Source organism: Nymphaea colorata, chromosome 9, assembly GCF_008831285.2.
Source record: "Nymphaea colorata isolate Beijing-Zhang1983 chromosome 9, ASM883128v2, whole genome shotgun sequence".
Classification (NCBI taxonomy): Eukaryota; Viridiplantae; Streptophyta; class Magnoliopsida; order Nymphaeales; family Nymphaeaceae; genus Nymphaea; species Nymphaea colorata.
In genome coordinates, this window is record NC_045146.1 from 4896366 (window position 1) to 4909745 (window position 13380).

At 37.9% G+C, this 13380-nt stretch overlaps 1 pseudogene; it reads right to left on the bottom strand.

Moving 5' to 3' along the window:
* Window positions 1-11307: 11307 nt before the first annotated feature.
* On the bottom strand, window positions 11308-13175 carry LOC116260238 (auxin-responsive protein IAA11-like; annotated as a pseudogene).
* Between the last annotated feature and the right edge of the window lie 205 nt (window positions 13176-13380).

Consider the following 13380-nt stretch of genomic DNA (forward strand, 5'->3'; position numbering starts at 1 on the left):
CTTTGTAAGTACCTCAAAACTCTTTTGGCTGCTTTATAATGATCCATACCAAGATTACTTAAATATCTGCCTAACATTCCAACGATAAATACAATATCCAGACGAGTACAAACCTGAGCATACATAAGGCTTCCCACAACAGACGAACAGGGAATCCTTTTCATTTTCTTAGATTCGATTTCCCTTTTAGGGCACTGTTTGAGACTAAACTTGTCTCCTTTTGCAACTAGAGTATCTCTTGGTTTACAATCCTTCATGCAATATCACGGAAGCACCTTATCAATGTAGGCCTCTTGTGATAATCCAAGAATACCCCGAGAAATGATCTCGAAATATTTGGATCTCCAATACAAAAGATGCACAACCAAGATCCTTCATGTCAAACTTTGTTGACAAAATTTCTTAGTTTCATGCAATATGCCCACATCATTACTTGCCAGCAATATATCATCGACATATAAAACCAGAAAGATAAATTTGTCCCATTAAACTTTTGGTATACACATTCATCAAATATATTAGTATCGACGCTAAATGAAACTATAACTTGATGAAATTTGTAATACCACTGACGGGAAGCTTGCTTTAGCCCATAGATGGATTTCTTAAGTTTGCAAACCATTTTCTTTGCATCTCTTAAAACAAAGTTTTCTGGTTGCACCATATATATCGTATCATCAATGTCTCCATTTAGAAACGCTGTCTTTACATCCATCTGATACGACTCTAAGTCAAAATGAGCCACAAGTGTTAATACCACTGACGAGAAACTTGCTTTAGCCCATAGATGGATTTCTTAAGTTTGCAAACCATTTTCTTTGCATCTCCTAAAACAAAGTTTTGTAGTTGCACCATATATATCGTTTCATCAATGTCTCCATTTAGAAACGATGTCTTTATATCCATCTGATACAACTCTAAGTCAAAATGAGCCACAAGTGCCATTACGGTCCTGAAAGGGTCTTTCGACAAAACTGGAGAGAAAGTCTTTGTATAATCAATGCATTCCTTTTGAGTAAAGCCCTTTGCAACAAGACGTGCCTTCTACCTTTCGATGTTTCCTAATGAATCCCTCTTGGTTTTAAATATTCATTTACAACCAATGGGTTTCACACCTTCAGGCAAGGGAACAATATCCCATACGTCATTGTCCATCATGGACTTTATCTCCTCATTCATGACATCTATCTACTTATGAGATTTAGAACTCTTTATCGCTTGCTGGAAGTTGATAGGATCATCTTCCATTAAGCCCATATCAACATCATGTTCTTGAAGATAGACAAAATCATTTGAAATTGTATTTCTCCTCTCTCTAGTGGATCTCCTCAGTGGCACCTCTACTTGATTTTCTTGAGGTTGTTGAGTTTGTTCTTTAGTGGGGAAATTGACATCATTGCCTTATTCTGAATATGTTGATGAAACAATGGCAGGACTGAATACCTGATTATTGCTTACAATATCCGTATGAGTGGACTCAGGTCCCTCTTCAAAGACAATGCTTCTAACCTGATCACCTTCCCCAAACTCAATATCCTCAAAGAAATGGGCATTTCTCGTTTCAAAGAAAGACTTACTGGATGGATTATAAAACTTATAACATCTTAATGTTTGTTCATTTTTCCTTTATACATACAATGCAAACATTAAAGTCTACAAAATCAAGGTACTCAAGAATTTCATTTGACATAAGCCTTTTTATTCTCTTTTCAGAGATATGTCCTAAGCGCTTATGCCACAACATAGCAGAATTCTCATTGACTAATTTTCTTTTAGTACCACTAAACGTAACATGCAAGGTTTCATGGTATGAAGCAACCGTATCAAGAAAATAAAGGTTATCGCTACCAGATAAAGAACCAGTGACTATCAAATTTGAGTGTAGAAACAACTTAAATTTACTTCATCCAAATGAACAGTAATAACCAAATTTGTCTAAAGGACGGTACCACATAAGTTTTTGTCAAATTCAAATAACAACCAGTCTTTAACAACAACCGAAAATATGCTATAGCTTCAACTTTCACCTTCTTGCCATCGCCTACATAGATGAATCTTTCAGCATCATTTGGCATTCGACAATTTAGGCAGCCTTACATAAAAACACTTATGTGAGTAGTAGCACATGAATCTACCCACCAAGCGTTTCTGGGTACTGAAGTTAAATTAACCTCAAAACAAACCAAAGTGAGAAATGTACCATTCTTTTCATGTCATGCGTGAAACTTGGCACAATCCTTCTTCATATGACCTTCACCCTTACAAAAGAAGCAGCCTGATTGGCTTTTCTTATGCTTCTTCTGTTTCTTAATGGATGACTGGTCAACTGCAACTTCCTTTACACTTTTTCTTTTCTTACTTATAAAAATTGAATCATTTAACTCAAGAATAGTACTCAAATTTACAGATATCATTGAAGCAGAACTCACTGTACAAAGAACAAACCAAAGCATACTCACAATCAATACATGTACAAAGATAAAACAACAAATATAAATGAATTTAAACACAATGGCCCAAAGCTCATCACAAGGTACCGGTGCAACGTTAATATCCAAACTTTGGATTGAAATATTAACTTCAAGTGGTATTCTTGGTCAACAATGAATATAAATAATTAACCCTCTCAAACAACGAGCCTATCTTTGGATTGACTCGCTATTCACATGGAAACCTGAAAAATTATCACATATTCATTGCCCTGTATACTTAAACCTGACCAAGCAACAGTCCTCCTTTGGGTTGATCATTGTCTGCATGGATTAAGTATATTATTATCCAATGTTCAAAACAGACAAATTCCTACAACAGAGGTCACTTTGGCGACATAAAGTACAAACTTACTCATTTCAAACAACAGACATGGCCAAAGATCAAATTCATAATCCAAACATTCATCTAAAGTACACCCATAAATTAACAACATGCAAAACATGATGCATAAACCAAATTCACATACAAGTTTCCCTACATTAAATCCAAAACCAAATGGTTCAATGATGCGACACATACAAAATTGCCTTACATTGAATCCAAAACCAAATGATTCAATGATATGGGCCCAAAAGAGTCCAAAATTTTATAAACCGGTACCAAAATAACGCTTAAGTGGGTCCAGAACCACTGAATCGGCTTCAAATGGCCCGTATCGTTCTTAAACCACAACTAAAACACCCAGATAGCCCTAAATAGGCCTGAACCGGTTTAGAAATTGGACGAACCGGTCAAAAAATAGACCGTATCGGTTCCAAAACCCACTGAACCGGTTAAAAAATGGCTAAAATCAGTTAAAAAAACTAAATAAACCGGTCTGAAAAGCCCTGAACCGGTTTGAAAATCAACGGAATCGGTTTTGAAAGGCCTGAATCGGTTTCGAAAGGTCCGAACCAGTACTGAATCGGGTTAAATCGGTTTGAAAAAAACTGAACCGGTCTGAAAATGGTCTGAATCGGTTCCAAAAGATACGAATCGGTCCCCAAAAAGTCTGAACCGGTCCCAAAAGCCCGAACCGGTTCTGAATCGAACTGAATCGGTTCTAAACTTAATGAACCAGTTTAAAAAACTAAATGAACCGGTTCTGTTTTAAAATTAAGCCGCATGGATACGGGTCGAGTCCTGTCGGACCTGACCCGGGCGAAAAATTAAACGCAGGGGCTCGGGCGCAAGGCGATAATTTTTTTTTTTTTTTAAAGCTGATGGATCCGGATTGGGTCTGTCAAGACCCGACCCAGTCTGACCTGCTCACTCGACCGCGCGGGCGGTCGCGGGCATCGTCTCCACCGCTCGCCTGCCGAACGGCAAGCGTGTCGTGGTGATCCTCCGACAGGCCACCCAACTGCATGGGTGGCCGCCGGCGGGTGGCGCCAAGACGGCCGGCCGTCGCCAGCCGAAAACCGGCTAGAAACGGCCAGTTTTCTCCTTCTGATTTCTGCCCTTATTTTCTGAATGACAGCTGAAAAAACCGGTGGCAAAGAAAGCCACCGGCGTGCCACCCAACGGCGTGGGTGACTGTCGGTGGGTCGCCCAGGATGGGGAGGTACGGCCGTCGCCTGCCTGACGGCCGGAATCCGGCATTCCCTTTCCCATTCCCCATTATGCCCCTTTTCTCTTATGTGGCTGCGATGGAAGATGAGAGGTCATCGGCAGGCTGTGGGTGGGTGCCGGCGGGTGCTGCCAGGGCCGTCCGGCGACAGCGAACCCACCGGTGGTCTCCCATCCCAGCGTCACCCTTCAACGGAAGGCCAACACCTTCCCCTCTCCCTGTTCTTCTGTCTCTCGCTGCAACGGAAGCCCAATGGCTTCCATCGCCCACAACAGAGGTCCGATGGCCGGTGGTCGCATAGTTCCTTCCGACGACAGCGACCTCGCCGGCTGTCGCCCCTCCCTTTGCCTCTATCTGCTGCCGACGGCTTCCATCGCCCACTCCTTCGGTCGCCTCCTGTCCCCATCCCTCATTCTGTGGCTTCAATGGAAGCCCAACAGCTTCTCCCTCATGCATACACAAAACGATATGCCCTAAACATATCACGGACCACTGCCATTTTATATTAAGGGCGATTACGGATTCCACCCATCAAAGAGTCCGTAATTTCGTACTGGTATCTATACATATGAAAATTATCCAATACCATCTAAAATGACGTAATATCTCAAAATGCAATCACTTAAGCAGATATTTACGTTAAGACATACATAATGTCTGAAATTCCTCATAGACATATGCCGGCCCACCAAATGATCTTACACAAGCATCATTCCTGAGTACAATTCCCCATGTGCAATTGCCGATCGGATCAAACTGCATCAGGTCGCAAAGGTGGTTAATGAAGTGAATAAGGCAAAGAAGCAGCCACAGTTTTGATCACCTCACTCACCTACCCATTGATCCGTCTCATGAGCTAGATTCCGGTGATCATTGATAAATCTCGTGGTGCTCATTTCAAGTTTGACTACCGACTTCTGAGCACTACACTAGAGCAAGAAGCATACCTTGTGGTCCAATCCACCAACAAGGTTCTGTGCTCGCTTTCACAGCCTCAATGTTGCATTTATCAGGTAGCATGGTAGAAAAGGGAGAGAATATCCTGATTTCTGCAGGTCCTTCAAGGCACCAGCCCAGTTACCTGCTCCTTGACTATCTAGATGCTACAAGAGCACAGCTGAGTAAGAACCCATGTACCATTTTCCATACACCAATCCATTTGGCTCACCAATTGGCAGATGAAGTTAAAACATTGATATCCAATGCATCAGTGTTGGATTCAGCTGATTTTGAAGGCATGCCCAAGAAGGATGCATCCTATGTGACAACTGATACATGGAAACTAAATGTCCCTGGATAAGACATGTATAAGATCCTATGCAAGGATCATCATCCCGGATTTGCAATCACAGAAATCATTAACATCTGCAGTCAGCTTAGGCACATGCAGAGAGCATGTTCGAAGGGTTGTGCATGACATAAAGGATATGGCCGCTATGCATGGATTAGACAGCTCAGGCTGAGCCATCAACCATTACGAGTGTGCACCTTTTGGAGAGATTAGCACAAAAACTTAGTCCAAGGGTGGCCTTCTTTTCAAACAAAGGGAATAATGTTGAGGAAAGCCTTGGTGAGATATGTGGGGAGCTTATATGCACCTTCCCTCCTGCCATCCCAGGAGCGGTTATAACTCAAAGTGCTCTCTCTTGTCTTCTAAATGCAAGAGATGGAGGTGCTATGATTAGTGGAGCCACTGACTCTCATCTGCATTCTATAGTAGTTTGTGATGTCTGAAGTTTCAGGTCGACTTGGTGAAACTTTTAGGTCACAATTTTTTTATTTTATTCATAACAAACTTGTAGATCTTTGTTGCACTGCTCATGGGGCACCAACCATAGAACTTGTGATCTCAGGATTGCAGATTCAGTTACCCATCTGTATGATAGTTGACTCAGTTATATGAAACATTACGTGACCTGATGTTGATTTCTGATTCTAGTGGTCTTTTACGTTTACAAGACCACTGACCAAGTAAAATTATCACGATTTGATATTTGTATCACATATATTGGAAACAAGCAACATGGGTAAAACCATTCCTGCTATAGCAATCAAAGTACGATCTTGCTTACAGAAAAATCATGCTCTGACAAACTGAAGAAACTCATATCTAGTTCCACTAGTATCCTCCACGTCATTTGCTATGGTATTAAATGAAAAAGAAGGATCTTTCTTTGAGAGCAGTTGTGGATTGAGACAAAGGGATCCAATGTCCCCATATCTTTTCATTCTCGTTATTGAAGTTTTTGTCAGGAGTCTCCACTGAGAGAAAAATATGAAGCATATCAAATTGCCAAAATCTTTAAGTACTATGGTAAATTCTCCTGGAATGGTTTATGCACATGATATCATGCTTTTCTGCAATGCTGACATGTCATCTGTAATATATATAAGAGATGTGCTAAGTGAATTTGTTGAGAAATCAGGCCTATGGGTTAATCTTACAAAGTCACAGGTTATTCCTTTCCATGTTCCTTATGATATTTGTAACTCTATTGTGGATCTGGGTGGGCCTGTTCAACTTCGTAATTTGCAAAAGAAATTGATATAGATGCCCTAAGGGGCGTTTGATGGCTTGAAATTCAAGGAATGTTAGAATCAAAATTTCTAATTTTTTTATCAAATATGAATGATTGAAATGAACACTGAATCTTTGTTTCAGAATGAATCTTCGATTCCAAAATCAAAATTTTTGAATCAAAATTCGACCACAAGGGTTGGATACTGAATCCAGACTCAAAATTTCCCTGTCAAAGTGCCGGAAAACAAAGTTTCAGGCTATCAAAAAAAGAAACAAAACCGAATTGGATTGAAAAACTTTGCATTCAAGTTTCAGTTTGAGACGGGGAATCAAAATTCTGGACCACCGAACACACCTTAAAACAATAGAAACGTTATGTTTTTTCAGATTTTGTTTTGGAAAGATATTGGTAAATCCCATATCGGTCCTTATTTCTACAAAATAGAAAAATATATTTAAAAAGTCGTGCAAAATAAAACATAAAATTAAGCATAACAAAAAGAAAAGTAGGCCTCAAAGTGAAAATTTGATCCTTAAGTTTAATATGCAATCCCGCAAACTCCTTTTAGGCAGTAGCAAAATTAAGTGATCAACCTATTAACGGAAGGGGAGATGTGCACTGCATCATGACCAATTAAACTGAAAGAGCACCTAGAACAATTTAATAATAAAAAAATAAATGGCTCTTATAACATCAAAATCTTAATAGTAGAAAAGATCGAATTTTTTACCAAAATAACTATGAACTAAAATATGATTTATATAAAATTAGTATTTATAAAGAATTAAGAGGTTCATATTTTGTTTAAAACACTTTTTGATAGAAATTTAAGAGGGCTGAGTTTTATCCCTTACCCAAGTCGTCTGATATTTATCAATTACTTTATCTTTATCTCCCTCTCTCTCTCTCTCTCTCTCTCTCTCTATATATATATATATATATATATATGGTCTGATATTTATCAGTTACTTTATCTTTCTCTCCCTCTCTCTCTATATATATATATATCAACTGACTTTTTCTTAATAATAATTTAACTTGGTCAATTTCCATTCAACTGTTCACTTAGTAGGTATAATTGTGAAACATGGATAATCATATATATAGAAGTTTGAAAAAACCAAGCACCTAAGTTAGGGATAAAAACCACACCTTTTCAATTTTATTTTTATAATATTTTTTTTGGCAATCTAACCTTGTTGAATCAAAAAGTTGTTCATTTGTTAGACTTTAATGGGATTTGTAGAGTAGAGAAAAACGCACTTCCACATCTTCTTAATCTGAAATAAAATGGCTGAGGAGAGGTAAGGTTTCTTTTGGAGGGTACTCCTGGGAATGGATCCAATGGAGACGGGATGGGGTCTGTAGCTCAGTGGATTAGAGCACATAGCTATGAACCATGGTGTCCGGGGTTAGAATTCTTACTTCACTGAGGTATTGACAGTAATCCTCAAATATCGCAGTCCCCCATGGCATATGATAATAAAAAAATGAAAATTTATCATTAAAACAACTTCAATCAATAAATATATTAAGATGTTGACATTGTATTTAAGATAATTTTTGAACAAAAAAAAATCAATGGTTCTCGTTTTTTATTCCTGACCGAGGTGTCTGGATTTTACTTATATATATGTATATATATATATATATATATATATATATATATAGAGAGAGAGAGAGAGAGAGCAACTAGCAAACCTTTGGAGAGCTGGGGCATTTGTGGTACAACAATTTTTGCAGCTTGATTTGGTTGAGAACGGCTGCCGCGAAGGGGAGTGTTGAGAGACACCGGAAGATTGACGGTTTCTTCTTGGAGGTGGTGGCGCGAGGTAGAGAAGAGCCATATCCCTCCGCTTGTGATAATCAATCCATCCCCCTCACGGTCCTCTCTTCTCTACGACTTCTGCTCTTCAACACGTTGATTTAAAGAGTTTCAGCATAGACCAGTGTGAAGTATGAGTGTGTTCGGCAGAGACTCGACAAGTAAAAAACAAAACAAATAAGAGAACTCAAAATGTACCTTTCTCTTTTTCCCGTTTTATCTTCAGGAGCTTTTTAGTTTTTACAAAACAATATCAATGTGCACTTTTGTCTACCTAGCCACCCGAACACTTGGTTCACTTCCTTGACTCTAACACTACGAAAGATTTAAAACTACGAAAGAGATTGTTAAAGGCCAGTGATATGTAATTGAAAAAAAAAATATCTTAAGTTATCAAGGTAGAAAGAAGCTTTTTTTGTGGGTCAATGTAATATATAAGCACGACAATATATCCAATTTGGATTGGATTGGATATTTGACTGAACTGTTCCAAAAAAAATTGGACATACAAAATTTTTAATATGGGAGTAAGTAATTGGATCATAATGATTTTAAGAAATAACAATCAACTGGATTCAGATTCTGATATACATAGATATCCAATAGGATTTGGATATGAATTTATTTTTAAACAGATATCATATATTTAATTCTCTATATCTTGAAAGTAGGACAAATTCTGTTCAAAGTTCGGCTTCCGATATGAATGTAAAAATCAGATTTTGATCGGACTTGTGTAAATTGTAAAGTTGGATTTTCAATTCAGATTTGGATATAACTTTTCTTTGATTGTATTTGAATACAAATATGTAAATATCCAAAAAAGCTACATGGCTACAGGTATATTTGGTTCGATCCAATCTATTGACATCCTTATACGTAAGCGACTATGTTACAAGGTTGCTTGCTAACATATCTGGACAACAGATTATTGTCCTGTAATGATGGCCAGCAAGTACAGGATCCAAATGAAGTAGCCCTGCCAGTTGAGAAGTTGGGGTCAGGCTGAGCAGTAGTGACGGGCAACGATCTGCGTCATTGAAAGTTCACTTGTGGGAAGAACTTATGGCGATGAAGATTTCACCGGTAGTGACGTGGCCCTTCACCATCAGCACCGATGTGTTTCTACATTGGCGACTTTGAGTCCGCGTCACTGGGAGGCCATTGTTTTAAAAATCCTAGGGGTAAAGATATTCACCTGTATAGGTCCAAACCATCGTACAGCTCAACCATTACAGAAGTTCCCATTAAAGCATGAGTAAGGATGTGGATATAAACGGACAGGCATAGATCTCATCTTTCACGATGCTTTCACTTACACAAGTATCTATTCTGTTATTCATTTGCATAGCTGTTTATGTGCAATCCAACAAATTTCAAAAATTGAAGAGGCATCAAGACGAGTGAGTTTGGTGAACATTTTTGCAATTGCGCATTAATTTTTGTATTACCTTTATTAGCTTGATTCTTTAAAAGTTTAAGGAGTTATTGGGATGACACCATCTTAAAACCTGGTTATGAGAAAACCAGGTTTTGTGAAAAACTTGGCTTTCCAAACCAGTTTTGAATTCCTGGTTTGTCTGTTTGGATGACAATATCCAACCCAGGTTTTAACTCTTTAAACCTGGTTTTTTTTCCGATGACAAAAGGGTGCAGGTTATTGATGAAGCTTCTAGAAATCACTTTCAGCTCAACATTGAGGGCAGTTAATTATAGCTGAACAAATACAACCACTATGCATTATACAATTACAGTGGATTATAAAATTAGTACTCTCATGAATGCCAAACTTGAGATAAATAGACCAAGGTTGCAACCATGGCATCTGATAACGTCAGGCAACAGGAAACAAACAAGGGGGGTACATAAATCAAGTACCTTGCACTAAGTAACAAAAATTACCTCCTTGAAATTTTCCACTGACAAGACCATGTTGAGCAGAAGACCACCAAATAAAAGTATCTCATGCACCATCATTTTCTGCTACAACCAGCTTCACTACAAGAAAATCATATTTTTGAAACATCGAAACCATTTCCATAAATAATAAAGAGAATATATGACTAAGCATGTCTAGTTATGACCATGTAAGATAAAAGTTTTGGAGCCTAGATCATCCATTTAGAACTTAACACACCCATCCAAGCAAGTTCAAGATCATTCTTGGTGAGTAATCAAGAACATTCTTGGCTCCAGTTGGCTGACATAGGAGTGATCACACCAGTAAGTAAAATAATTTCTCAAGTAGCCAACCCCACTAAAACAGTCCAGTAAAGGTCAGAAAAAAAGATTTTCATTTGTTAGATTTGGCCTCAAATCTTGCTCCTACAAGAAAAAGAACATATATTAATCTATTTACTCTCTTGTACCTAGTGTTTCCACATGCAACAAAGAAATGAAGGACTTCCATTATTTTGAATTACAATAACAGAAGCAATAGGATAAATGAACTCAAGCGGCTTAGTGAGACTAGGAACCCAACTCAAGCTGGTACATTGCCAGAGATAGGATGAAACCCTTGGTGACAGGGGTACATGGGTACAGCTGGGTACGGCTGCATTTTAAAACATTTAAAATTATATTTTCAAACTTTTTTTTTATTAATTTTGATTTTTCCCTTCTTTTATACCTCCCTTGCATAAGATTCTATATTTTTGTCACTTTTTTCTTTAATTTTGTTTGTGTTTTGTTTGAAACTTTCTTATGAGATTATAAGTGCGAACTAGTAATGTTTACTTTCTCATATTATTATTTTGGAGAATATAAAATTTGTCATACATGTGTACCCACAATTTTCAAAATTGCCGTGTCCAAGCCAGTTCCTTCATACACAAACCAGTACCGGACCCATACCCATGTGACATAGAAGAAACCTCATTGAAGCTCTTGAGTTTAACAGCAGATTTGGTGGTTAATAACTATTTACCGAGGCCATTGACTTTGGATGTTCTCATGATTCTAAGCCTTCGTACATTGCTTAAGAAAATTCTGTACAAAAGAGAGTAAACAATAAGATCAACAAATGATGATTAAGAGTGAAGTTACTAATTGAATTGGAGTAGGTATCTTGGATTTCAGTTCATTCACCCCCATGGTACATCTCCAACTAGCTTCCAGTCTCCTTCCTTGTCTTCACAGGTAAGGACAAACTCTGAGTTCCCAGCAAGGAGTATTAAATATTTTTTTCACCAATCACTCTTTGCTCTTTCCCCAAAGCAAAAACATTAACAAACTGCAGTGTCAAACACCAAATGCTCGTGTCAAAACTAACATCAGACACATATAACGTAAGTGTTGATGGGGAAGCTAGTGGGTGATCTTTCAACATCGATACATGAAGTCAAACACCAAATGTTCGTGTCAAAACTAACAGACATTTCCACTTCTGTTGGAATAAAGATAAGAAAGGGAATGAAAAAAGCACAAATAAGGGAAAGAAAATGGAACCACACTACAGAACTCAGTTGATTTGATTCACTGACTAAAAGCAACAAGCAAATGGGTTGAAAAAGATCTGCATTATAAAAAACAAAAGATCGCAGGCAAGGCAGCGTCAGATTCATTTTGTGTCCCTTTGGCCTACTTAACCATGCAAAAAAGTGAAAAATAAGACATTAAGCACAATGGTTCCGTCAATTGTAGACTAAAAGCCAAAAAGCTCCCAACACAGCTGATGGTCACATTTAAAGAACAAACCAAACCAGCATGGATTTTCCATCTTCCTGCCAATGGGAACTCCATCACGTTAACTTTTAACAAACATGGATTTTCCATGCCCTGGTGCTACTTTCTTCTGTCCATTCTTGGATTTACTTATACCAACAAAGCCGTAACCTTGAGTCATATTGTTGTTAGCATCATCTACAATTGGAACTCTGCTTGGGTTTACCAGCCTGTTCAATCTGTAATCTCTGATAAGAGGCCAGCCCCACGCTTGGTTGCTAATTATACCATGAAAAAGAAATAAAATGAGTGACAAGAATACATATTTCTCCAAAGCAACCCACACAACCCAAATTGCAATCAAAGCAAGGAGGAACATGCATAATAAAGAAGAAAAAACAAAAGAAGTATAGAATTTCCATAACTAGCGAAATGAAAAATAAAGGCTACTATAGAGAAAAAGGTTGGAAAAACAAAAAGGAAATGAAGTGGCTCCTTGAAGGCTGAGCAGTAAAATGACGAAAAATTTTCAAAAACAAAAGATCTAAAAGCAAGGATGAAAAACAAAATAGAAAAAGGGTAAAAACTCAAGTGTTATCCACCACCAAGAGCATGCTCAAAGGGTAACTCTATTGAAATGAGAAAAACATGGCAATAAATAAATAAATAAATAAAGGGAGACGAACCCCAGGTTTGTTGAAAAAAACTACTATATTATATCCACTCGTTGAGAAGACCCATGCTTGATTTTCAACATGATTCCATATGTTGAGAAAAATTATTATATATTCACTTCTAAAATCTTTAGTGGCATTGCAGATCTTCTTACACTTGAATCTCAAATGATTAACCTTGTTTCTCAGTCTGTTCTAGTATGTCGGTAAAAATAGATCATCCATGAATTAACCAATAATTAACATAGTTACTGAGGGCCTCCAGCCATTAGACAGCTGGCTAGTCATGAGTTCAAATCTTAATATTGTGACTAAAGCATGAAAACTTGCATAAACATTGATTGGATGTGCCTTATCAACAAAAGGTGGAGATAGGAAAATGAAGGAACAGTTGACGCCAACAACAAAGTGGAAACCTACATATATAATATGAAGACTACAATCATGGTGCAGAAAAAGATCTTGATGTCAAGCTCGAGGAAGTCGAGTGTGTGTTCCATCCACTAACTAGGCAAGTATATGAGAAGAGCAGGTGGCAATTCTTGCCAAAAGCTTCAACGCAGTAGTATGTGTGGCCAAGGCAGGGGATCGCACCATATCCTCGAGCAGGGTTGAGTTAGAAATTTTTTGGCTAAAAGACATTAGGAGTAAAAT